Below are 24,991 nucleotides of genomic sequence, written 5' to 3'. Positions count from 1 at the left end.
GTGTCGCAGAGCTGAGTCTAGCACCCCATACTAACAAGAAGCCAGGAGGTAATTGCTAAAACTGATCAGTCCAGAGATAACAATGTGTGCGTGTCATGTAGAAAGAGGGAGGTAAATACCAGAAGAATCAAATGGAAGAGCTGAGAGTGGTTGCCCCTGGAGGTGAATTGGCTGGGCAAGAACGGCTGTTTTTCATTAGAAGCTCTATTTCTTAAAATAAATGAATGTACTAGTTATTATTTTAAGAACTTACACAGATTTCTTGGGGAAATTTAGAAAACAGAGTATAAAGAAGAAAACAAAAATTATCTAGGAAACCTTTATACCTGCTTAACCTTTGGTAAATTGTCCTTCAATAGTCTTAAGTAAGTATAGATGTTTTTTTATATAGGCATTATCCTAATAATTTCATAGCCAGAATTCCACTATTTTAATCTTCACTTCTTAATGACAAGTGATGTTAAACACCTCTCCCTATGCTTATCAGCCTTTTGCATTTTCTCATTTCCTCTATTAATTGCTTTTACTTGTCCCTTGCTCATTTTCCTTTGGATATTGGTCTTTCTATTATCAATTTGTATGAGATTTTGCTCCTCGTTCTGCTTGTTTATGCTGAAATGTTTATTTTCATGAGGTCACTTTTTCCCCCCTTTGGTATAACTTGGCCTCTGTGACCTTAACTTATTAATATCCCTTCACAAAGTTCTTCAGTGGTTCTTGCCTGTAATGAAGTCCTAAGTTCTGTGCCCTTCCTGGTCTGGGCCTTGACATCTGTTTGGGCCTCTCTTCCACAGGCCCTCTCCATTCCAGTCAAGACCTACCACTAAGAGACTTTCAAACAGGCTTCCCAATATCTCCCCATCTTGATGATAAACATGCTTTCTGCCTGAAATGCCTTTTCTTTACTGTCTGTCTAGAAAACACCTTTTGATCGATACCTCACCTTCTCGAGTGTCTTTTCTGTGTTCTTTCCACATTCAGCCATTACAAATGTACTGACTTGTTTTAGAATTGTCAATTCTGTCTCCTCCATTAGTCCGTGGGCTTCCTTATCTATCTTTGTTCAGCTTTGTATCCCCCGTTGCAGCACAGTGCTGAGTACTTAGTAAACACTCAATAAATGTTGGCTCAGTGTTGAATAATTCAGTATTTGTGGTAGGCAGAATTCCACAGTGGCCCCAGGATTCCCTCCCCTTGGTGTATGTGCACTGTCCCTCCCCCTTCAGTGCAGGTAGGACCTGTGAATATAATGAAATAGTCATTCTCCTGATTAGGTTGCGTTATATGGCAAAGGTGCTGGAGCAGTTATTCTAGTGGTCATGTTACCTTTGTAACAGACCCCACTGTAGCCAACCGGAAGAAGAGTCTCCTACTGACTGTGAAGAAATAAGATGCTATGCTGGGAAGGTGCCACAGGCTAGAGGCATATGGTACCGTATGCTAGAGACTCAGCCTCTAGGAGCTGACGGCGATCCCCAGCTGGCAGCCAGCAAGAACACAAGGACCTTAGTTCTACAACCACAAGGCTCTGAATTCTGCCAACCCCCTGAATGAGGTTGGAGGAGGATTCCGAGACTCGGATAAGATCCCAGCCCCAGCCGACACCTCAAATTCAGTCTAGTGAGACCCTAAGCAGAGGACCTAACTAACAGGTGCCCAGACTCCTAATCCAAGGAAGCTGTGGATAGTAAGTCTGTGCTGCGTTAAGCCACTAAGTGTGTTATAATGTCTTATGCAGCAGTAGAAAACTGACACAGCATTCAAGCTGCTATTACCAGGGCACTGGGGCCTCGAATCTCAGGAGCAATGACTAGGTGGGCTTTAAGACCTTAAAGTTTTGATAACTGTATCCTGGTTTTGAATATTTGTATACAAAATCCTTCTGAGACCTACCCCACCAAACTCTCATCACTATCTCTCTTAAGAGATGCAAAACCCTGCTTACCCGTAGGCATTCCCTTATTGATAACATAACCCTGTATTGATCAACAATTTAGTTACTGCTCTTGGATTCCTTCTTGCCGTGTTCTGTCCACATATACTAGCACTCCTGTTATTTTGCAGGGAATCTCCTTCCCTAGGGAATCGCATGTGTGAGCTACCACTTACTATTTATTGTGATGGCCTTTATATGCTGCATTAAGACTGCTTGACTGAACCCTCACTAGCCCACAGCCTGGTCTTGTTCACAGCCCAGAAGGTAGATCTGTTTCCTTCTCAGACTCCCCTCTGATAACAGTTACCTGGCCCAATATTCTAGAATTGGACCAGTTGGGTCTCTCGGGTGAAATAAAATGATTAATCCAAGTCATTGAAAGAACATTTAAACATACGATGCTATTTGCTTTTGTTTAGAAAATATAATGAGAAACATTTTTAAAAATTTGGATTGCTATAGAAGTGCCCCAAATTCTTTTGCTTTATTTAAAAAATAATTGATTTATTAAATGAAAGTGCACTCTTTTTTTTAAAACCACCCAAAATATTAAAAGATTTGGAATCTTCTATGATCTCTGATGTTGATAAAAGACAGGTAGCAGAGAGTTCCACTTGAGGTCCAGGGGCAAGTGATTTAAAAAGATAGGTGGTAGGTGATGGGTAGTAAGGAGGGCACATATTGCATGGTGCACTGGGTGTTATACGCAACTAATGAATCATCGAACTTTGCATCAGAAACCAGAGATGTACTGTATGGTGACTAACATAATGTAATAAGAAATCATTAAAAAAAATTTTTAAAAAAAAAAAAAGGATAGGTGGTAGGGGTGACGGGGTGGCTCTGTTGTTAAGCGTATGCCTTCGGGTCAGGTCATGGTCCCAGGGTCCTGGGATCGAGACCCAAGTCAGGCTCCCTGCTCAGCGGGAGGCCTGCTTCTCCCTCTCTCACATCCCCTGCTTGTGTTCCCTCTCTCACTCTCTCTCTGACAAGTAAATAAATAAAATCTTTAAATAAAATAAAATAAAAAGATAAGTGGTAGTTAAGGAAGACAGAGTTGGGGCAGGTCGAGCTAACGTGCTGCTTGAGGAAAGCCTTAGGGGCTGGGGAGGGCTGGCAAGTGCCACCTCGGGAGGAGTTTAACCCAGTAATGGACTTGGTCTCAAATGTCAGAGACTGGGCCTGGTCTTAGCATCATTCATACATGGATATGAGCTGAGCTCCAAGGCAGTTCCCCTCATTTTCTATAAATGAACCAAGAACTTCAGGCTACGTAAGGCAGATCCCACTTACTTTTCAGAAACACTAAATTCACTTAAACTACCCATATTATTTGTGTTTAATTTTTTAAGGCAATCTAAAAAGAATTTACTAGAAACGGGAAGCTGTAAGTACAGCAAGCACCAAAATAACAGAATAAAGATTCTTTACCGTGTTCAGATGCTTTCTAAAATTTAGAATAATTAAAATGTAAGAGACAAAAATAGTTTCAGAAAAGAATAATGCTGACATTTTCAGATACTCTGCCAAAGCAAAGCTCCTCTTCTGGCGTGTAGCAGCCTGACTTAGATGAGCACCAGTGGGGGAATGAGCTCCTGCTGACTTCCTGCCAAGCCCCTCCACCCCCACACGCCGTCCCCACTGCAGGCGATCAAGTAGGCCTTGTTACCACACCAGGGTCAAGTCACTAAAAAGATCCTTAGGCATGAAATGTCATAGCTATTTCAGTAATCGAAATACAAGATATTTCCTTATTTTCTGCTTCAAAATGTGAGTACTAGATAAATATTTCAGGACACTCTCAGAACCAGTTCAAGACCTACATATCCTGATTTAATTTAAGCCCTCTCAGAAAATGTGCTTTTCTCCAAACTTCCCTGCTCTTTGTAATATTCCTCACATTAGAGTCACTTCCAAAAGGCCGTCTAGATGCATACTTGCACAGTTAACGGTATTAAGGCGCCTGTTAAGATGTGTATAACTCATTAGAATGTGTTAATTACTTTCAGTATATTCATTGCCACTTGGCATTAAGTAATGTCCTGTGGAAAGAGACCAGACATTCACTTTATTATTGTTGCTTAAGCTTTTATTATGAAAAATTTAAAAATACACAGAGGTAGAAAGAATAACATAATGTGTCCCCCACGAATGTACCCACCACCCAACTTTAACCATTATCAGTATTTATCAACAGTTACTATTTTTGTTTCCTTTTACACACTTTTTCTCTCCTCTGAGATATTTTATGGCAAACAGCTTCCCACTGGATGTGTAGTATCTTATAGAGAGGAGTTAAGCAAATGTCAGAGAATAAATAGGTCCCTGGCTGGGCAGCCTGTCCAGCTTGGGGGGGTGGGGGGTGTGACACGAACAGAGGTTGTCAGCAGGAAGGAGGTACTAACCCAGGAGGGGGGGTGGTACTGAAAGGCCAAGGAGTTTTTTTAGATGTATATTTTCTGAGAAAGAAAGAGCTGATGTTGACTGCAAATCAAAAAAAAAAAAAAAAAGTCTTGCTTTACTGTTTGGTTTCGTCTTAAGTAGAGGAAGATTTTGCCTATATTTTCATTTATTTCAAGGTATTTATTTTAGACTTAAAATACTCATAATTACCCTGAGTTTAAACATCCTGTTGTAAGCAGGATGGTAACCCAGTGGTTCTCAGTTCTTCAGTTTTACAGCCAGTTCTTTATTTTTTTAAGATGTATTTATTTATTTGAGAGAGAGAAGGGGGGGAGGGAGAGGAAGCCGACTCCTCATTGGGTGCGGAGCCAGACACAGGGCTCAATCTCATGACCTTGAGACTGTGACCTTCATGACCTGAGCTGAAATCAAGAGTTGGTGGCTTAACTGACTGAGCCACACAGGTACCCCTCTACAACTAATTCTTAAAGACCAAGGACAGTGATTTCACAGACTTTAGGAAATATTAAAAAGTTTCACCATCTTTTACATTCAGGAAAGTTATTGTTGTTATTATTAAAACTCTTATTATTTATCTTTGATTATTTCATATATTTCCACTTATTTTCCTTTGAAAAAGTGGCAGTTAAACTCTTTGGAATTGTCTATTCCTTAAAGATACCTCTATTTACAAATATTCATCATATAGTCTTTTAGATAGTCCCTTGTCTATCTTTTCTTTTTTGTTTTAAAGATTTCACTTATTTATTTGAGAGAGAGTGAGTGAGAGAGCACGAGCTGGGGGACGGGGCAGAGGGAGAGGGAGCTGGAGAAGCAGGCTCCCCGCTGAGCAGGGAGCCCGATGTGGGGCTCAATGGGGGGCTCGATCCCAGGACACTGAGATCATGACCTGAGCCGAAGGCAGATGCCTAACTGGGTGAGCCCCCCAGGTGCCCCAGTCCTTTGTCTATCTTTAAGTGTGTATGTAACCCAAGTGGCTAACTCGTCCTTGCACTAGCATGTTTGGGAAAGGGTTGTTACAGAACAGCGTGTGAGTTATTCCTCACTGCAGAGGTGACCTCCTTGCCACTTGGCCACTCAGTGTCCATCTGTGGCTCATATCTTGCCCACACCTCCATCACCCCTGCCTCTTCTCGGTGGGATGCTGATGTTGCCGGTCACTGCATGCTGGCGGGTGCTGGGAAAGGGCCATACTTCCTGTACCTCTGAGTCCCTTACACCGCCTGGCGCTCCTATGATTCTCTCAGTCAGGGTTTGAGGTGACTGAGATTGTGTTTGGGCAGCACAGATTAGGAAACGACTGCACACTAACATGATAGGTAAGCTATTAAGGAAAAAAATCCATTGGGCTTTTTTTTCCACCGTGTTATTGGTTTCCTTTAATTATTGTGACCTCACCAGGGAAGAATAAATTCTCTGTCCCTTGCACCAATCCAGTAAGAGACCAGTATTGTGTTTTTAAGGCTCAAGTTATTTTTTATGTCTCTGCTTCTACCAAGGAAGTAAATAGCTGTTGTGATTCAGGTGCTTTGAGAGAGACTAACCTGGGCTGCTTCTAGAGGAGAAGGGAAGAGGGCTCGGGCTTTGGCTTCAGGAAGGAGTGTGGCCCACTCATACCCCACTCCAAGCAGGACCCCCGCAAAAACGCCTTTGAGGGGATGGACTGGGGATTAAATGCCGAGTGCCCCTGCGTTGTGAGCTGCGTCCATTTCCTAGGGCTGCCACACAGCGTATCACAAACTGTATGGCTTCAAACAGCAGAACTGCATTCTCTCACCATTGTGGAGGCCAGAAGTCTGAACTCAAGGTGTCAGCAGAGCATTACTCCCACTAAAACCTGTAGAGAAGAATCCTTCCTTGCCTCTTTCTAGCTTCTGATGGAATGCCGGCAATCTTTGGCATTCCATGGTTTACAGGCACATGGCTCCAATCTCTGCCCTTGTGGTCACATGGCATTCTTGTTGTGTGTCTCTGCTTTCACATGACTGTTGTTAGAAGGACTCCAGTCATATTGGAGTAGGGGCCCACCCTACTTCATTATGACCTCATCTTAACAGATTACATCTGTAATGAACCTCATTCCAAATAAGGTCATGTTTTGACCCTCATTCCAAATAAGGCCAGGGCTAGGACCTCAACTTAGCTTTTTTGGGGAGAAACACAATTCAAACCATAACAAGAACCATGGTACAAGATACCTGGACCAAGCCTGCTATGGAGGAGACAGCCACCGGCCTTCGAATAGGCCGAGCAAGCTTGAATAATGACTGTTTTCAGCATTGACCTACCAAAGGCCAGAAGCCCTCCTCAAGTTTTTTAAGCTGTGTAAGCATTTAGAAACTCTTACACAACCTTAAGACGGTAAGGAAGCCTCCCTCACTCCACCTCCACCATCCCAAATAATAATGACTGTGCTTGCATTTCCTGGGGGGGGATAGATTTGCTGATTCTGCACCAGAGTGTATGGGAATGTCTTCAGATGACTACACTTGACATCATGGTTCCTACTCCCTGGACCATCCCCACCTCCAGTCATTTCATACTGTTTTTTCTCTCTAAGTGCCTCATTCTTTCATTTACTTTCCACAGTTGCTAGTGTACTACTTTTAGAATACTCTTTTATGTTCCATTTGACACTTTTGCAGACTGTATACATGTAGGCAAAAAACTAAGGTCGCTTCTAGTCAAAAGTGCTATCTACTCCTGGTGGGTAGACTTAGAATAAAACATTTCTCAGTAACAGTTTTTCTTTAATACATCCTATATAAAATTTGTAAAAGGAACTTAGTCTGCTACCAGACCCTATAAGCGCAGGGAAGGGATAGAAAAACATGTTCCTCTCCTCACAGAGTCAGTCCCTAGGGGCTGACAATATGGGAGGCTGGATTTTTTTTCTTCAGTTATATAAAAAATCAAACAAATGCCCCATTTCTGCTCAAATTCATTTGAGATATCACCACTCTGATTTTTCCTTAGTTTTAAAACTAGAATCTGTCTACAATTTTTTAAATCCTGTAATAGCAACCGCCTCCTCAGAGACAAAATGGAAACCTCTGTACACTGTTCTGTAATCAAAGCATCTTCACAGTTGCACACAGAAAAAAAATCCAAGAAATAACAACAGGCAAACTATATTTATAAAATCATATAAATATTATGTAAAAGCATTTTAGTTATATTTGATAATACAACTAATTACCAATAAAATTGCTAAACCACTTTATTTATTGAATACTTTTTAAAAATTCTCCTTTAAAACAATGAAAAGGCAGGGCTGGAAACTGCCCTTCACCCCCCTTAATACAAAATCATTAAGATTTAACAATCTGAACACAGAATCATTTTACAAAGAATTCTATTTCTTTTAAATATATATAAATATATATAAAACATATAAATATATATATATATAATATATATATATATATATATATAAAGTTTATCTTCAGGGCTGTGCATAATTATTGTGATTCATTGACTCATTTCCCTAAAGCTTTATTAGCCATAACCTATTAAAATGTAGAAGAGGAAAGGGAGGTGGTGAGAACGGGAGCACAGCGCCTGGATTGTATTGTTGAAGAGCTGAGAGCAGTGCTTGGAACTACTGTTGCAGGATAGAACCAGAGTGGGCAGATGTGATCTCTTGAGTAATGGGTCTATGCGTCTGAGGAAGGATGAGGGATGAGGGTAAGATGTTTATCTTAGAATCATGGCTACTTAGATCTTGGAAGTACTTAGTATCTAATGTTCAGCCAAGCAAACAGGTGCAGAGACTAGTAAGTGACCTCGCTGAGCTCACCCTCTGCTCAGTAGCTCCAGAGCCAATACTTAGCTTTCTTGACCACCAAGTCAGTGCTTTTAACCCTCCCCTTTCCCCTCCTCCCCATCCTACCCCCACCCCTTCATTGCTTCTCTTGAAACTAAATTTAAAACGATTAACTTAGAAAAGAAAGTATCCAGTTTGAATTCATTTTATTTGCGGTTTATATGTTAGATCCCTAATATATCTTCTTCTATATTTAGCCATTTCAAAGTATGACATAAAATGTAGATGCAACTGATAATCAAGCAAATATCTTTTTAATTTTAGAAATAGTGGCATTCCAGAAATTCTCAGCCAACCTGTTTGTTTCTTAACTGCTTATAGAACTTAAAGGCATGCAGTCAAGAACAGCATTATATGCTTACTTGCCTGACTGTGTTATCCTGGCCTCCAGCATCTGGGTAACGCTCTTAGTACTTCAACTTCCTCTTTGCCCCAGCAGCCATCAGCTTGAATCCATCTCCCTGCACAATCATCACCCTCTGGAAGGTGTTTCACAGTACATCATACCCTCACATCAAGAAGTACAAGCATTGACAGTTTAATGGCTAATTACAAGTCATTTCCATAAAGTTTATCAGTTATTTCTTGGGTTTAAAAGTATTGATACCAACTGAATTACATATTGGTAATTGTTTTTTATGAAACCATCCATTTTCCTTTATTTATTTAACTACTCTGAAGCAAAGCCAAGAAAAGAAAACAAAAAACCCCAGCATACTCGTTGCATTTTTCTTGAGTCAAACCACGCTGTTAAAAGGGTGAAGAGTCAATACGCAAAGTATTCAATGAAAATTATCTGAAGCCACTCTAAAAAATATCACTGGTGCAAACCCACTTGTCATTCATACTCTTGAGAACAAATAACTGGTGAATCTCACTGATCAATTCTTCATTTACCACCTGTAATTTTTACAGTGACTGAACAGTACAAACATCTTGACTCCTTACTCTCAGCTTACCAGCAACATACTAAGGACAGAATTATTGGAAGCTGGCTGATGGCCATGTGGTATAATAGCATGGCGGGCTTTTTAGAATGGCACATTCATCACCTTCCCCATAATGGCTGCTTTTCCTTGGAACTGTTCTTTCACCCAAGAGAAACCAGTCCCCTGTAAATAGAGAGCACTCTGCTGTCTCCTATCAACATCAAAGTTGTGATATCAAAGATGAACAAAACTCCCCCCAGCTCTGTCTCACATAGGGCTCTAGGACATTTTACCCGGTGTCCTTGTGAACTCCCACCTCTTGTCTGTATCGCAGGGATAATGCCCCTTGCACATAGAGTCCAAGGCCTGGGGTCCCCTCAGCAGAGGTGGCTGGATGGTGGGGAGCTCTTCACCTTCACACAAAGCCTGTGGCTACTTTTCCACCTTCCCCGAGGTACCACCAGCTCTAGTCAAGTGGATCAGAAGTTAGAACTGGACACTGCCAATATATTATAAATCCCAGATGGTATCTAGAGCAGAGAAGAATCATTAGAAAATTAAGGAACTTATTTTTGTGCTTTAGTTATGAAAGGAATGGCTTTCGAGGCTCTTGAGAAGCAGCTGCAACTAAATAAGAACATGGACAATGCCTGAATTCTCCATTAAATTCCTGCAAGCCAGAAATCCAGGTTCATCAAATCCTTTTGGAAGATAAGATTTCTGCTCAAGGTGGAAAGTCTTACTTAAGGAAATAAATAACCCTAATAGTAGAATAATAGAACTTGGGATAAACCAGAGAATTACTATTTCCAGTCCTCTTATCTCACAGATAAGAAAACAGGCTTAGAGAGGGTGAGGGAAACACAGGATCACAGTCTCCCACCCTCCAGCGTAAGACTCAAGCAACTTCACCAACCAAAGCAGCCTCCCCTGTTTCAGTCCTCCTTCATCAGCGTGTCCTTCACCAAGTCAGAGAACTGACCACCTGAGAGGTGGCAAATAGTTATCCACCAAGAAACTGACTGGCCCATGTCCCAGGAAGCTTTCAGAAATTGGACTGCATTCTAGTTTACTGATTTTTTCCCCTGTAATTATGAATTAGCCCTTTTCAAATGAAAGATGGACATATTTATTTATGTGCCAAACTGATATATAGAATGGCTTACTGTTCTGCACATAGTTTGGAAACTATGCTTTCACTACCATTCATTAATATGTTTGGTAGCATCATCTTGAATTTGAAAAGCAATTACCGGGGGCACCTGGGTGGCTCAGTTAAGCATCTGCCTTCGGCTCAGGGCGTGATCCCAGCGTTCTGGGGTTGAGCCCCACATCAGGCTCCTCCACTGGAAGCCTGCTTCTTCCTCTCCCACTCCTCTTGCTTGTGTGCCCTCTCTCGCTGGCTGTCTCTGTCAAATAAGTAAGTAAAATCTTAAAAAAAAAAAATGAAAAGCGATTACCAGTCTAAACCAACATATTAAGTCCAAGCAGAATTAAATTTCAATTTGTGAGAGTGCTAACATTAGCTTGAAAACAAGATACACTAAAATTATAAAAATAAAAATAGACTACTACTTTTTCTTGGTCTGTACCCATTTTTGTTCTTAGAATTACAAAAAGGAATACATTTGATAATTTTCCCCTACTAGTAGTGTGTATATGTATGCATATATAATATACACAGGTAAATACGTATACATATATGTGTGTACACACACACACACACACACACACACACACACACACACACACTGAATAGAAAAGTTATATTCTTAAAGCTAAGCAGGGAATTACTCCTAGGAAACAGTCACTTCTCCCCACATTCCCACCCTACCCACATGCACTGATATATCAGTCAGGATAGATTAACATCTGCTGAGGTAATAAATAGCCCTTGGGTTGGGGGCCCAAGGGTCTTTTTAAGATGCCAACAATCACAAACATTTTTAGCCAAGATTATTATTTCTTTGATATTATAACTGCCTCAAAAACTTAGTTGGCTCATTCTGCCTTCCTTTGGTTGGGATATGGTTAAGTGCTCAGAAGGGCTGGAGCCAGGGTCAAGGGAACTTGGTCACATGTGGTTTGTGTGTCCAGAAGAGGTAGAGCCAAAGATAGAGCCTAAATGTTTGGAAGGCTGATCATATATGGAGGGATTGAGCAGATAAGTAAATATATTGGGGAAGAGGAGCCAGGCTTCTCACTGATAGAGAAAGGAGGTACAAATATGGTACAAAGGAGGGCCAGAATCAATGTTAGAGTATCAAACTGGAATTGGAGATAGAAGTATCAGTGTGAACACTTGGTTTTCAAGGTAGGTAGGTAGTTGATAGATAGGTATGTAGGTATGTGTTTTCCTGTGTATGTATATACATACATACATCACTTAGCTTGTTCGGCCTAGAAGGATTGATATTTCTGCAGCAATGAGCACATTGAACTCCTAGAACTTGGTTTCTTAATACTATTTTCGATTCAAGGAACTCGGGCTCTTGAATAAATGGCTGATTATAGGGCTGGGGCAAGGAAAGTACAAGATGAGCCTGGAATATCTAGTTTTGTCCAAAAGTAAGGATGTGTTCAAAGAATAATAAGCAGAAGGCCAGCTTCAAAGTTCTCCCACCGGCCAAATATGAAACATTTTGAAGATAAATGTTGATCCATGTTATGCTGTAGCAAAATATACTACTGCCTCTGATAATTTGGAAGACAAATGATGTGTCTCTAGACTTGTAATTTTAGGGGAAGAGATGGGTTAATATTTGTGCATTTCCAAATTACTAAAAGACAGATGGGTTCAGAAATAACTGGCTAGTTTACAAGCCGGAACAAAAGAGAATAGAGAGTCTAGAAATTCAGAACTTGTAGCATTGGAAGAGACAACTGCTGCTTAACTCCAAGTAACAAAAGATGAAAATTAAGAAGTGTCTTGGGTTTGCAGCAAGGATCAAGCCAAGAATATTGCTCTCAAACTTGATGAGTAAATGAGGTGGCACCCAGTAAACCTTTCAGTTGGTAAAAGGGCTCAGGGGAAACAGACTGGAGAATGTGTCACTCTAGAATTCTTCAGTCCTTATCTACCACATCGACCTTATCACATTCACCATCTTTCTGTTCTCTCTCCATAACACACACACACACACACACACACACACACACACACACACACACACCCATTACTTTTTCTGTACCCTTTGAGAGAGTAGATTGCAGACATGATGCCTGTTATCCCTAATACTTTAGTATTAATGTATGAAAACCTCACAGCTAACATCATACTTAATGGCAAAAGGCTGAATGCTTTCCCCCTAAGATCAGAAATAAGGCAAGGATGTCTTCTCTTGCCACTTCTAATTAGCACTGCACTGGAAGTTCTAGACAGGACAACTAAGCAAGGAAAAAAGATAAAAATCATCCAAAAGGGAAAGTAAGGCACAAAATTGAGGTGCCTGGGTAGCAAAGTCTGTTAAGCATCTGACTTTTGGTTTCCGCTCAGATCAAGATCTCAGGGTCCTGAGATCAAGCCCCAGGTTGGCTCCACGCTCAGAGTGGAGTCTGCTTTAGACTCTCTCTCCCTCTCCCTCTGCCCCTCCCCCACCATTCTCTCTCTCTCTCTCAAATAAATAAATACTTAAAAAAAAAGACAAAATCACCTCTCTTTGCTGATGATACAATCATCATAGATGATTATATAGTGATAGATGATTACATTATATAGATGTTATATAGTAATATACATAGAAAAGCTGAAGGGATCTACTAAAAATCTATGAGAACTAATAAGTGACTTTGGCAAGGCTGAAGGATAAAAGATCAATATACAAAAATCAATTGTTTTTTTTATATATTAACAATGAACAAACCAAGATGACATTAAGAAAATTTCATTTACAATCCTATCAAAGAGAACAATACTTTTGAAGAAATTTCTTAAAGGAGGTGAAAATTGTATTCTGAGAATTGCAAAACGTTGTTGATAGAAATTAAGGAAGATCTAAATAAATGGAAAGACATCCCCTGTTCATGCATTGGAAGATAAAGTTGTTAAAATGGCAGTATTCCCCAAATTGATCTATACATTCAATACAAACATGATCAAAAGATCATATTCCTTTTTTGATTAAATTGACAAGTCGATTCCAAAATTCCAGTGGAAATGCAAGAGACCCAGGATACCAAAAAAAAAAAGTAAAACAAAACAAACTTGGAGGATTCATTCTTTCTGATTTTAAAACTTACTAAAGCTATAGGAATCAAGACTATGGTACTGGCATAAGAATAGACATATGTATCAAAGAAATAGCACTGAGAGTCCAAAAATAAACCCTCACGTGGTTAATTGATTTTTTGATAAGGGTAACAATGCAGTTCAATGGAAAGAGAAAAATCTTTAACAAATGGTGCTGGGAAAACTGGATATTCACATGCAAAAGAACAAAGTTGTACCTTCCCTTATACCATACATAAAAAATTAACTTAAAATTGATCATAGACCTAAATGTAAGAGCTAAAACCATAAGACTCCTAGAAGAAAGCATAGGCATGCATCTTCATGATCTTGGGTTAAGCAATGAATGTTTTCTTAGAAACGACACCAAAAGTACATGTGATAACAGAAAAATAATCTGGACTTCATCCAAATTAAAAATTCTTGTGTTTCAAAGGACATCATGAAAGTGAAAGACATCCCACAGAATGGGAGGAAATATTTGCAATTCATATGCCTGACAAGGGACTTGTGTCCAGAATATACAAAGAACACTTACCACTTACTAATAAAAATACAAATAGGCGAAGGCTCTGAATACACATTCCTCCAAATCATATACACAAATGATGAATGAGTTAGTCAGAAGATGCTCAACATTATTAGCCATTATAGAAATGCAAATAAAAACCGCAATAAGACGCCACTTCACATCCACTGTGATGGGTATAATGGAAAAAAAAGAAAAAAGAAGACTATTGCAAGTGTTGGTGAAGATGTGGAGAAATTGGAGCCCTCGTTCACTGCTGGTGGAAATGTAAAATGGTACAGTCACTTTGAAAAAACGTTTGACAGTTCCTCAAAACTTTGAACATAGAGTTACCATTTGACTGAGCAATTCACTCCTAGGTATATACCCAAGAGAAATGAAAACATGTCCACACACAAACTTGTTTAAAGAGTCATAGCAACATTATTCATAGCACATTTGTTATGTTTTAGATTTCTGTTAATTGAATTAGCAAGTGTGGTGCTTTGGTTTGTTTTTAACTGACTTCCAGGCAGTTTGAATATTTCTCTACATGTTTACCGCACTTTTTGTTGTTTTCTCATTTATGTCCTTGCCCACTTTTCCATTTTATTTCTGTTGAGTGGTCTTTTTCTTACTGATCTGTATATAAATCAGGTCTTACCAAAAACAAGTTGCATTTGACAGGAGGGCTGGGCAGGTCTGGAATTTAGGGATCCATTGTAATACTTGGCCAGGAGAAGATAGTGAAAAATTAGGAACAAATAAGAATCTCTGCTCTCATCACTTCTGTTTAACAATGTAAATAGTGGGAAGAACCCTTCATCTCAAAAAAGTGGAAACAGCACAAATGTCCAATTTGATGAATGGATAAAGAAACTGTGGTATATGCACACAATGGAATATTATTACACAGCAATGAAAGGAATGAAATGTTGATTCGTGCTACAGCATGGATGAACCCTGAACACATTATGAAAAGTACCTGAAAGGAGCCAATAACCAAAGATGACATACTGTAGACTTCCATTTATATGAAATGTCTAGAATAAAATGTACAGAGACAGAAAGTATATTGGTGTTTGTCTAAGAGTAGGAGGGAGATGGGGGGTGGAGAATGGGGAGTATGTGTTAATGGGTGTGGAGTTTCTTCTTGGGGCAATGAAAATGTTCTAAATTGATCGTGGTGATGGTTGCATAACTCTGTGAATATACTAGACACTATTGAGTTGCATACATTAAATGTGTGAATTGTATGGTTGTAAATGATATCTTAAACTTTTTTAAAGTATGTGTTTATTCAAGTAAACATTAAAAACCTGAAGTTTCTAACCAATTATAGGATTTAAGACTTGTTGGCATTTCTTTTTTATTTTTACATCGAGGGTAGATAAAGTGCTATGTTCAAAATAATCTGGATTCGTTTATTTTTCCCTCTGAAGTTATGTTCATTTGAAATACAACTAGGTTCATTTGTTTCTGTTTATATTCAATTGCACAGTTATGCCTACATTTAATTTTGATTTTGTTTTAAAGATTTTATTTATTTATTTGACAGAGAGAGAGACAGCCAGCGAGAGAGGGGACACAAGTAGGGGGAGTGGGAGAGGAAGAAGCAGGCTCCCAGCAGAAATATTTCTTTCCAAAATAACAACTATACATGTTATGCTCAGACAAGTTGTCCCTTTCCTGATTCTTCCCACTTTGTTCTCACCCCAGCCCCATGTATGACCAATTTCATTAGTTTCTTATTATCTTTCCTAACATTCTTCTTTGAAAAAAAAAAAGATTTTATTTTTAAACATTCTCCACGCCCAGCACATAACTCAAATCCACAACCCTGAGATCAAGAGTCCCGTGCTCCACTCCCTGAGCCAGCCAGGCGCCCCTTCTAAGGTTCTTCTTAGCAAAAGATTTCTGAGAAGGAACCAGCTAAAAAAAAAAATGAAGCATTAAAAACTGAAAACATAACAAAATTGGATGACAGAACTCATATAAAATGGATAGACTTGCTTATTAAAAGATAAGAATCTCAGTTTGGATGACAAAGCAAACCTAAAGGTAAGCACCAAATAGGAGACACACATAAAAAAGTGACTCAGAGCTTGAAGGTGAAAGAATGGTAAAAGATAGATCAAATTCATGCAAAAAGAAAATAGAGACCCCAATATTAATACCAGACAAGGTTGAATTTTATAGGAAAAACATTAAACTAGATAAAAAAGGCCATTTTACAATGATTAAACAGTACGATAGAAATGCATACAGATTGGCCCAGCAATTCCACTTTTAGTCAAGATATATATAAAGGTTATGACTACAGTATTGTTTATAATAACAAAAGACTGCATATAGTCCCCCCACACCAATTTCTATTAGTAGGATTTTTTTGAATAAATTATAGCCTAGAATACTATGTAGCCCTGGAAAATAATGCATTGCTAAGGAATGGCCTCCAAGATATATCGTTAAGTTAAAAAAAACAAGCAAGATACAGAACAGTATGTACAGCGTGCTTTCGTTTACATTTATATTGTGTGTGCCTAGACAGCTTCTAGGAGATCTATAAATTGCCTCTGGGGAGGAAGATTAGGGAATTGGAGCTCTTGGTTGAGATATAAATATATATGTTAAATATATACATAGATTTAATAATTAATATTTGATATATAATATTAATATTTAATATGTAATATTCAAGCATTCAAGTAGGGTAAGAAAATTCAAATAGTGTAAAAATGTCTGTAGGTACATCTGTACATTAGAAGGTATATACCTACCTACATATCTTCTTATACTATTTGAATTTTCCCTATACGCATTACCTTTTCACTTAAAAAAGAGCTAAATTGGGGGCGCCTGGGTGTCTCAGTTGGTTAAGCGTCTGCCTTCAGCTCTGGTCATGATCTCAGGGTCTGGGGATCGAGTCCCGCATCGAGCTCCCTGGTCAACAGGGAGCCTGCTTCTCCTTCTGCCTGCCGCTCTCCCGGCTTGTGCTCGCTCTCTCTCTGTCAAATAAATAAATAAAATCTTTCTTTTTAAAGCTAATTTTAAAAGGTTTAAAAGATGAAAGTCCCTTCCAGGCCCCAAATTCTATTGTATCATCATATTGCATAACCCTGTTCAATAGGCAATCTCTAAGGATACGTTATAAGTTGAAGTACGAACAGTAGAAAATGGTTGTTCATGTGATTCAAGTCTTAGGTACTGCTGAATATTTTGTAAACCATGTGCTTAATTTTGTCACCAGAGGATTATACATCATAGCATGTACCATAGAATAAGTCTGGTTATGTCTTTCAAAGATGAAATGAATAGTCTTTACAAAGGACAGTTTCTTGAAGTAAGTGGAGAAGTTTTAGGTGAATTCTACCTTACCTAACATAGAGAAAGCATCATAATAAAAAGAACATTGCTATTTTTTTTTTTTTATCAGACTAAGGTCTGAATCCTGGCTTACCACTTACTTTCTGTGTGACCTTGAGCAAACGTGTTATCTCTCGCAATCTAAGCTTCCTCTTACATAAAAGGGGAATCATTTCTGCCCTGCTGGTCTCATGGGGGGTTGTAGGGATCCAGGGAGATAATGGATGTGAAGAAGCTAATCCAGGCTGGGGCGTCTGGGTGGCACAGCGGTTAAGCGTCTGCCTTCAGCTCAGGGTGTGATCCTGGCGTTATGGGATCGAGCCCCACATCAGGCTCCTCTGCTGGGAGTCTGCTTCTTCCTCTCCCACTCCCCCTGCTTGTGTTCCCTCTCTCGCTGGCTGTCTCTATCTCTGTCGAATAAATAAATAAAATCTTAAAAAAAAAAAAGCTAATCCAGGCTAAGGCATTATTAATAATTTCACTACTCAGTATATGTAGACCATGTACTGAAAACAGCCTAAAAAGGAGTAGCCAGATATTCAACTGTCAGTTTTCTAGAGTGTTCTGAGAAGACGGATCCACTGAGCGGCCACAGTGTACTGACTCAGAACACAGGAGGCGACACGGCTCACTAAAGTGTGTAAACTGATCCCATAATGAAACTTGAGAGGTGGAGCTGTTTGTCAGCTACCCGATTTTAGGATCATGGAGTGGTACCGAAATACTCAGCGTAGGATTTGAGGTACTTGAGTTGCTGGGACCTCCGTGACGCACACTTGTTGTGGCAAATGTATGCTGCATCTCGCTTTAGGAAAATTGTCGTTTCAAAGTCTGGTACAAGAAGAGTAGGGAGAGATGGCCTAATCAAAAGGCAATTTTAGTAATTCAGATGAATGGTTGGGAATGCTCTTTCCACATGTGATCCCACAAAAGGAACAAAGGGAATTTTTCCTTATAGAAGATCAGGCTGCAGGTGGAACAGCTCTGGGCGGTTCCTGCAGGCGTCATTCAGAGGCAGGAATCGGAACACAGTGTATATACATTCCCCTGCAATTTGCAGCGCCACACTCACAGGTAAACCTGTATCTCTAAAGATGAACTGCAACTTTTATGTGTTAAAGAGGTATTAGCCTGGCGAAAAGGAATTACTTAATAATTCAGTGCATGCATTAACCTAAGAAGCGCTTAAAAGTCACTTATTGGCATGAACAATTTACTGTCGGCCCATTTTCAATTGGCAATTTTATTACCATTTTTTGTCAAAGGCTATCATTTCTCTTTTTAATATTTTCTTTTATATCTGATTTAATATTTTTAAGGGACAGATTTAATAATAAATCATATTTCTTAATTACCTTTTTACCTCTGAGTTTTTTCACTCTTCTTCTGCTTTTTTTCTCTGGAGTGCATAACAGAATTTCATCGACAGCAAGAAATTAGAGGTCTAATCAAAAAAAGAGGGGGGGCACCTGGGTGGCTCAGTAGGTTAAGCATCTGCCTTCAGCTCAGGTCATGATTCCAGGGTCCTGGGATTGAGCTCTGCATCAGGCTCCCAGCTTGGGGGGAGCCTTCTTCTCCCTCTCTCTCTGCCGCTCCCCCTGCTTGTCCTCTCTCTCTCTCTCTGATAAATAAATAAGTAAGTAAGTAAGTAAATAAATAAATAAATAAAAGCTTTAAGAAAAGGGGGGGGTACTTGTCTGATACAGACTTAGTGAGACTTACTACAACGCGAACTTATGTTAAAAATAAAGTGGGGACTGGCTATTACTGGTCAATGAGCTTAAAATGCACAACAGAATGAGAGATGCTTTAAAAAAGAACTTAAAAGGCAAAATAGGGTTAGGTTCCATTTATGGAAATGAAGTTCTTGGAGTACAGGAAAGTAGTAATTCTGTTTTCTGCTGATCAAACCACAACTGAGACAAAGAGTTCAATTTAGGAAAACATGATCTAGAAGAACTGTGGAGGAGGACCACCAGAATAGAAAGAATTTGAAAACAGGCATGGGAGGAAGCACAGAAGGTGTTTGGGAAGATTGGCCTGAGAAAGAGAACAAAAGAAGGACACAAGACAAGGTCTGAAAATAGACAAAGAGCCATGAAGTGAAAGAAAGTGTGAACTTATTATATTTACCCACAGAACTAGGATTCTTATGCAGAAATCAGAGGGAAGTGTATTATAGGTTAAATTATTTAAAATTATGTTTAGCAAATAAACCTGTTTAAAAATGGAATATACGATCTTGGGTAGTAGCTATTTCCCTACCATTCAAGTAGAAGATAAACGGGCATCTATCAGGGACACTATAAAGCAGTGCTGTCCAATGAAACATGGTGCAGGGATACAAATGTCCTAGATATGTCCTGTCAAAACAGTACTTATTCACCACATGGGGCAAAGAGCCCTTGAAATATGACTAGTGTGACCAAGGAATGGAATTATTTTAAGTAATTATGATTTAAATTTAAACAGCCATATGGGCATAGTGGAGGGTGCAGATATAGAGTCTAGAAGAAATTCCTGCATTGGGCTGAAATATGGAATACACCACCTCTAAGAGTTCTACCCTCACCCCCTAATGCCTCCTTTCACTGCTTCCTCCCTCCTACTGCTCATATCCCATTCAAGTAATACTAACGTGCTTTTATCTCCTTGAATACACAATGCTATTTCATGTTTATAAAAGATTTATTTGTATGGAATGCTCTCCTCCAACATATTCTACTTTTCCTCATCCTTCCTTACATTTTTAGTTATTCTTCTGTAGAACTTTTCCTGATACCCCAACACTTATGTCCTCTGATCTTGGACATCTATCTCTTATTAAGTGCATCATACAATATTTCAACCATCTGCTTACATTTTCCTCTCTCCTGTTTGCTCTGAGTTTCCTTATTTTTTTTAAGATTTAATTTTTAAGTAATCTCCACACCCAACATGGGACTCAACCTCATGAACCCTAGATGAAGAGACACGTGTTCTACTGACTGAGCCAGCCAGATGCCCTGACTCTGAGGTTCTTAAGGTTAGGGCAGTTTTGGGTCTCCAGTTAACATAACTGGCTTCCGTAGTAGTTCCGTTGAACGGAAATGGAAGATGCCCACAGCTGATACTCCTGACACAGGTAAATTTACAAAATGATACCTAACGGGCACCTAGGTGGCTCAGTCGGTTAAGCATCTGACTCTTGGTTTCAGCTCAGGTCATGATCTCATGGGTCATGGGATGAATCCCTGCTTTGGGCTCCACGCTCAGCAGGGAGACCGCTTGGAGATTCTCTCTCTCCCTCTCCCTTTGCCCTTTCTCCCGCTTGCACGTGTGCACACATGTGCTCTCTCTCTTTCAAATACATAAATCTCGAAAAAAAAATGATACTTAAGAAATCTCCATGTAAGGAGAGGTGTTACAACCTGTAATTTATAGGAAAGATGAAAGAAGTCAAGGTTTTAAAATAATTTGTCCAAATTAACAGAAAAAGTAGAACAATTTGGCATATGATCATATGTTAACACTCTCCTCACTGCTCCCTTCCTGAACATCACTGTGTCAAGTTAAATACAGTTACTTTGGAGGAATTTTAATTAAAGCTCTTAGAGTTGCAGGGGATCTCAAGATATACCCTGCATTTTAGCAATGAGATCCAGAAAGGCTAAATAGACTTCCCACATTTACTCCGCTAGGAAGTGTCAGAATTGGCTTTAGAACCAGGGCTCCTATTTATTAAGAATTTATGTCTCTGATATACAATACTAGTTGTTATTTTAAAATTAAATATGTCTTCAAATTTCCCTGATTTCAAAATAATACTTATTTTTTTATAGAAACATTAAAGAGTACAGACGAAATAAAAAATTATGAAGAAGAGAATAGAGATCATCCATAATCTCCAAATGCAGAGGCTGATTCATTCATTCATTCTGTCAGTGTTCACTGCCAAAGGACCCCAGGAACACAGCAGAAAGTGAGTAAGTTGGGTTTATTACTCCTTGTAATGAAGGAGAATACACACCATGGAGAATCATGGGGCTCTCAGTAAGAGAGTGCGTCAGAGAGAGTGTATTACAGGATTTGTACCTTGGTTGAGTGATTCAGGGAGGTCTAAAGAAGGGGAGAAGAAAACAAGACAGTTATGTGATGGGCATCTCAAATTTTAGTTGCAAGAAGGGTAGACCAAAATGAGAATGAAGTTGTAATTTATAAAGAAGCAGCAGTCACTCATTTTGTCCGAAAGAGGACATGGCGGGGGGGGGGGTGGCGTAGCACATTGACCCTGTTTTTGTTGTCTATTCTTAGGCAAAATTACGACGTGGCCTTACTTGTCTCATTTCATCATGGTCTCAGCGTAAGCTTGTCTGAAGTTGATGATCTCTGAGATGGTTTATGTCTAACGGGAATATAACATGGCCCAACTGTGTCAGGCCAGTTTTGAATGTCGGGCTGCTGCTTTTTGTCTTCCTTCTCTATTCAGTCAGTAAATATTTATTAAGCACCTACTTAACATTCAGATAAAGGAGTTAGAATGTAGTGAAGAAAGTACAGCCCACACTTGCCTGGAGATTATATTCTAATTTGGGGAATTTGCTAAGCAAACAAATAAGTACATAACACAAGGTCAGGTAATGCTGACCTTCATAGTCAATGCTTTGAAGAGACTAAAGCAAAGAGAGAAGCCCAAGTGGCAGGGTTCTGTTTTAGATAGGTTGTAACGTGCCAGATACCCACTTTTGAGGTGGTCTAAGCAAAGGTCTGAATGAAGTGAGGGAATAAACCACTAGAGGTCTGGGGGAAAAAGAGTTCCAAGCAGAAGGAACAGCAATTGAAAGTCCCTGGTGGAGAGCGGGTATGTTTGCTATGTTTGAGGAACAGCTGAGGTCAGTGGGGTGGCAAAGGAGTGGTGACAGGGTCTGTGGTAGGAGAAAAAGTCCAGGGCAGGGGCAGGGGTGGGAAAGGAAGCCCGATTGTGTAGGGCTATGTAAGCAATGATGAAGTATTTGGACTTTATTTTAAGTGTGATGGAAGTCATAGGAGGATTTTGAGTAGGGAATGAACATGATCTTTACTATATTTTATATTTTACTCTGGCTAATAAGGGGTGAATATCTGTGGGAGGAAAGTAGGAGAGAAGCGTGATGTAACGAGGGGACCAATTAAAATACGACTTCATTTGTCCAGGTAAAAGATGACGCACTGTTCAATAGGATAGCACGGTTGCTACTGAGCACTGAGAGTGTGGCCCATCCAAACTGGAGGTGCTGTAAGTATAGAATACACATGGGATTAGGAAGACAGCTGACGGGCGCCTGGGTAGCTCAGATGGTTAAGCATCTGCCTTCAGCTCAGGTCATGATCCCAGGTCCTGGGATGGAGTCCCACATGGAGCCCCACATCGGGCTCCTGGCTCAGCAGGGAGTCTGCTTCTCCCTCTCCCTCTCCCCCTTCTTGTGCTCCTTCTGTCTCTGTCTCTCAAATGAATAAATAAAATCTTTTTTAAAAATGAAAGACAGCTGAAAAAACGTAAGTTATCTCACTTATTATTTTTATGTTTATTACGTGTTGAAATGATAACATTTTGGAGGTATTTGGTTAGATAAAGTCTGTAATTAAAATTGATTTCACTTGCTTCTTTCTACCCTTTTTTATTTTTTGAAAAAATTTTATCTATTTGACAAACAGAGACAGAGCACAAGTAGGCAGAGCGGCAGGGAGAGGGAGAAGTAGGCTCCCCGCTAAGCAGGGAGCCCGACGCGGGGCTTGATCCCAGGACTCTGGGATCATGACCTGAGCTGAAGGCAGATGCTTAACCAACTGAGCGACTGAGGTGTCCCTCCACCTTTTTTTTTTAAATAATTTTTTAAGCCCCAGGGTGGGGCTCGAACTCACGATCCTGAGATCAAGGGTCAACACGCTATACCGACTGAACGTGCCAGATACCCCACTTTGTACCCTTTTTAATATGGCTACTAGAAAATTCAGATTTATTCATGTGGTTTATGTTATATTTCTATTAGTTAGCGCTGGTCTACAGTCATAGGGTGAAGGTGACGAGGAAAGGTCAGATACATGATGTATTCCTAAGGTAATGTTGGCATTGCTTGCTGATAAATTGGAAGAGGGGTATAAGAGAAAGAAAGGAATCAAGGGTGATTCTAGGACTTGAACATGAGTATCTGGGTGAATGGAGATGCCATTTGCTGAGCTAGGGAATGTTGAAGCAGGATCAGGTTTGGGGGGATAGGGGTTCAAGAATTCCATTTTGGACATACTTGGTTTGGGGTGTCTGTTAGAAATCCAAGTGGAGATGTCTAGTAGGCAGTTCAAAGGAGAGGTTGGGACTGGAGATATGAATATGGAAGTCACAGGCATATGGATGATGTTTAAAGTCATGGGACTGGTTGAGATCACCACAGAAACAAGGATGATGGAGAAAAGAAGCAACCCAAGAACTGTCTAGGAGCACTAGGGGGAAAAGAGAATCTGTTGGGGGAAAAGTCCATGAGAGCATAATATCTCAGAAGTCAGATGAAGAAAGTGTTTGAAGAATGTGGGAGTCATCAGCGCTATCAAATGCAGTGAGAGATTCAATTTGAGGAGGATTGAGAATTGACCATTGGATTTGAAAACTGTGAATCAGAACATTGTCAGTGTTGTGGTGGGGATGAGTCCCCAGATGAGTAAGTAGAAGACAGATGGGAGTTGGGGAAGAGGACACAGTGATTAAAGTCTGCCCTTGGGTTTTGCTGCAAGAAGAAACAGAGAAATTGGAGGTAGCTGTAGGGCAATGTGGAGTCTAGTAGTGAGAGGGATGGGATCTGGTGACAAGTGGAAAGGTTGCCTTAAGTAGGAACCCACAATTGTGCTTCCATTCCAATAGAAGGGAAGGCAGAGAACACAGCATGGAGGCAGGTGAGTGGGGAGCTGGGACTGGTGAGAGCATCTGGAAGTTCTCTTCAGACTGATTTAACTTTCTTAGTGAAATAAAGAAACAAGCCATCTGCTGACTAGGATGGGGAGATTGTTGAAAGCATGAGGAAAGAAAATGTATAAAATAGTCACCTTGAAGAGTTGGAGTGTGGATATTATTAGGGAAGATTTTAGTTCTTAGGTCACTGTGACTTCCCAAAACTTTCATAAAATGCAATGATTTCAGTGTCCAGGTACATAATCCTTCCAATATTCTGGCCTCTCAATTTCTTGCTCTCCTCTCTTCCAGTGATCTTCTCCTCCAACACCCTATTTTTTCCTCCGCTTACTCCCATGATACACTTGACCTGATCATTTACATAAAAGTACCACCCTCCCACAATTTCAATTTCAAGCTCTCCACTTTCTGACCACCCCCTTCCAACTTTCTAGCTTGTTTCCTCTAGTGCCCCAATCTCAATAATCCTTTATGCCTTCCCTACGCCCTTTTCACTGTCCCTCACTGCCCACGTATTTCAACTCCCTCCTTATTTGGCTCAGATGCCTTGGTCAATCATACATATCCCCTTAACTATGGCCTCCAGTCCCTTGCACCTGCCTGGGTCTTGTCACTGCTCATGGACAGCACTCTAGCAACTCTTCCCACTCTCTCCAGTTTCCTCAAATTGTCTTTCTCCTCTTGATTTTTCTTTTATTATACGATGCATGCTGTAATTTCTCCCATCTTAAAAAAAACCACCATTTTTAACATCCTAGTTTTTCCACCAGCTACTATGCTTTCTCTCTTTCCCTGTATAGAAAAAAAAAAAAAAAAAAAAACTTCTTAAAAGAGTTGTCTCCATCACTGCTTCCA

The 24,991-nt window shown here is 39.9% G+C and overlaps 1 protein-coding gene across 3 annotated transcripts in view; it reads left to right on the top strand.

The window, feature by feature from the left end:
* Window positions 1–24,991, top strand: part of SDHAF4 (succinate dehydrogenase complex assembly factor 4) — a 71,002-nt gene that overhangs the window by 28,975 nt on the left and 17,036 nt on the right. For 2 of the 3 annotated variants that reach the window (XR_015722253.1, XR_015722252.1), the window contains exon 3: window positions 21,039–21,178. The gene's annotated coding sequence lies outside the window, so the exon portion shown is untranslated. Of the gene's footprint in view, window positions 1–21,038; window positions 21,179–22,389; window positions 22,472–24,991 lie in introns of all 3 variants that reach the window. The other variant, XR_015722251.1, reaches the window with a different exon arrangement.

This window comes from Ursus americanus, chromosome 29 (assembly GCF_024610735.1).
Source record: "Ursus americanus isolate L20-20 chromosome 29, mUrsAme1.1.p, whole genome shotgun sequence".
NCBI lineage: Eukaryota > Metazoa > Chordata > Mammalia > Carnivora > Ursidae > Ursus > Ursus americanus.
The sequence above is the reverse complement of the archived record's forward strand: the minus strand, read 5'-3'. Positions and strand labels throughout refer to the sequence as shown.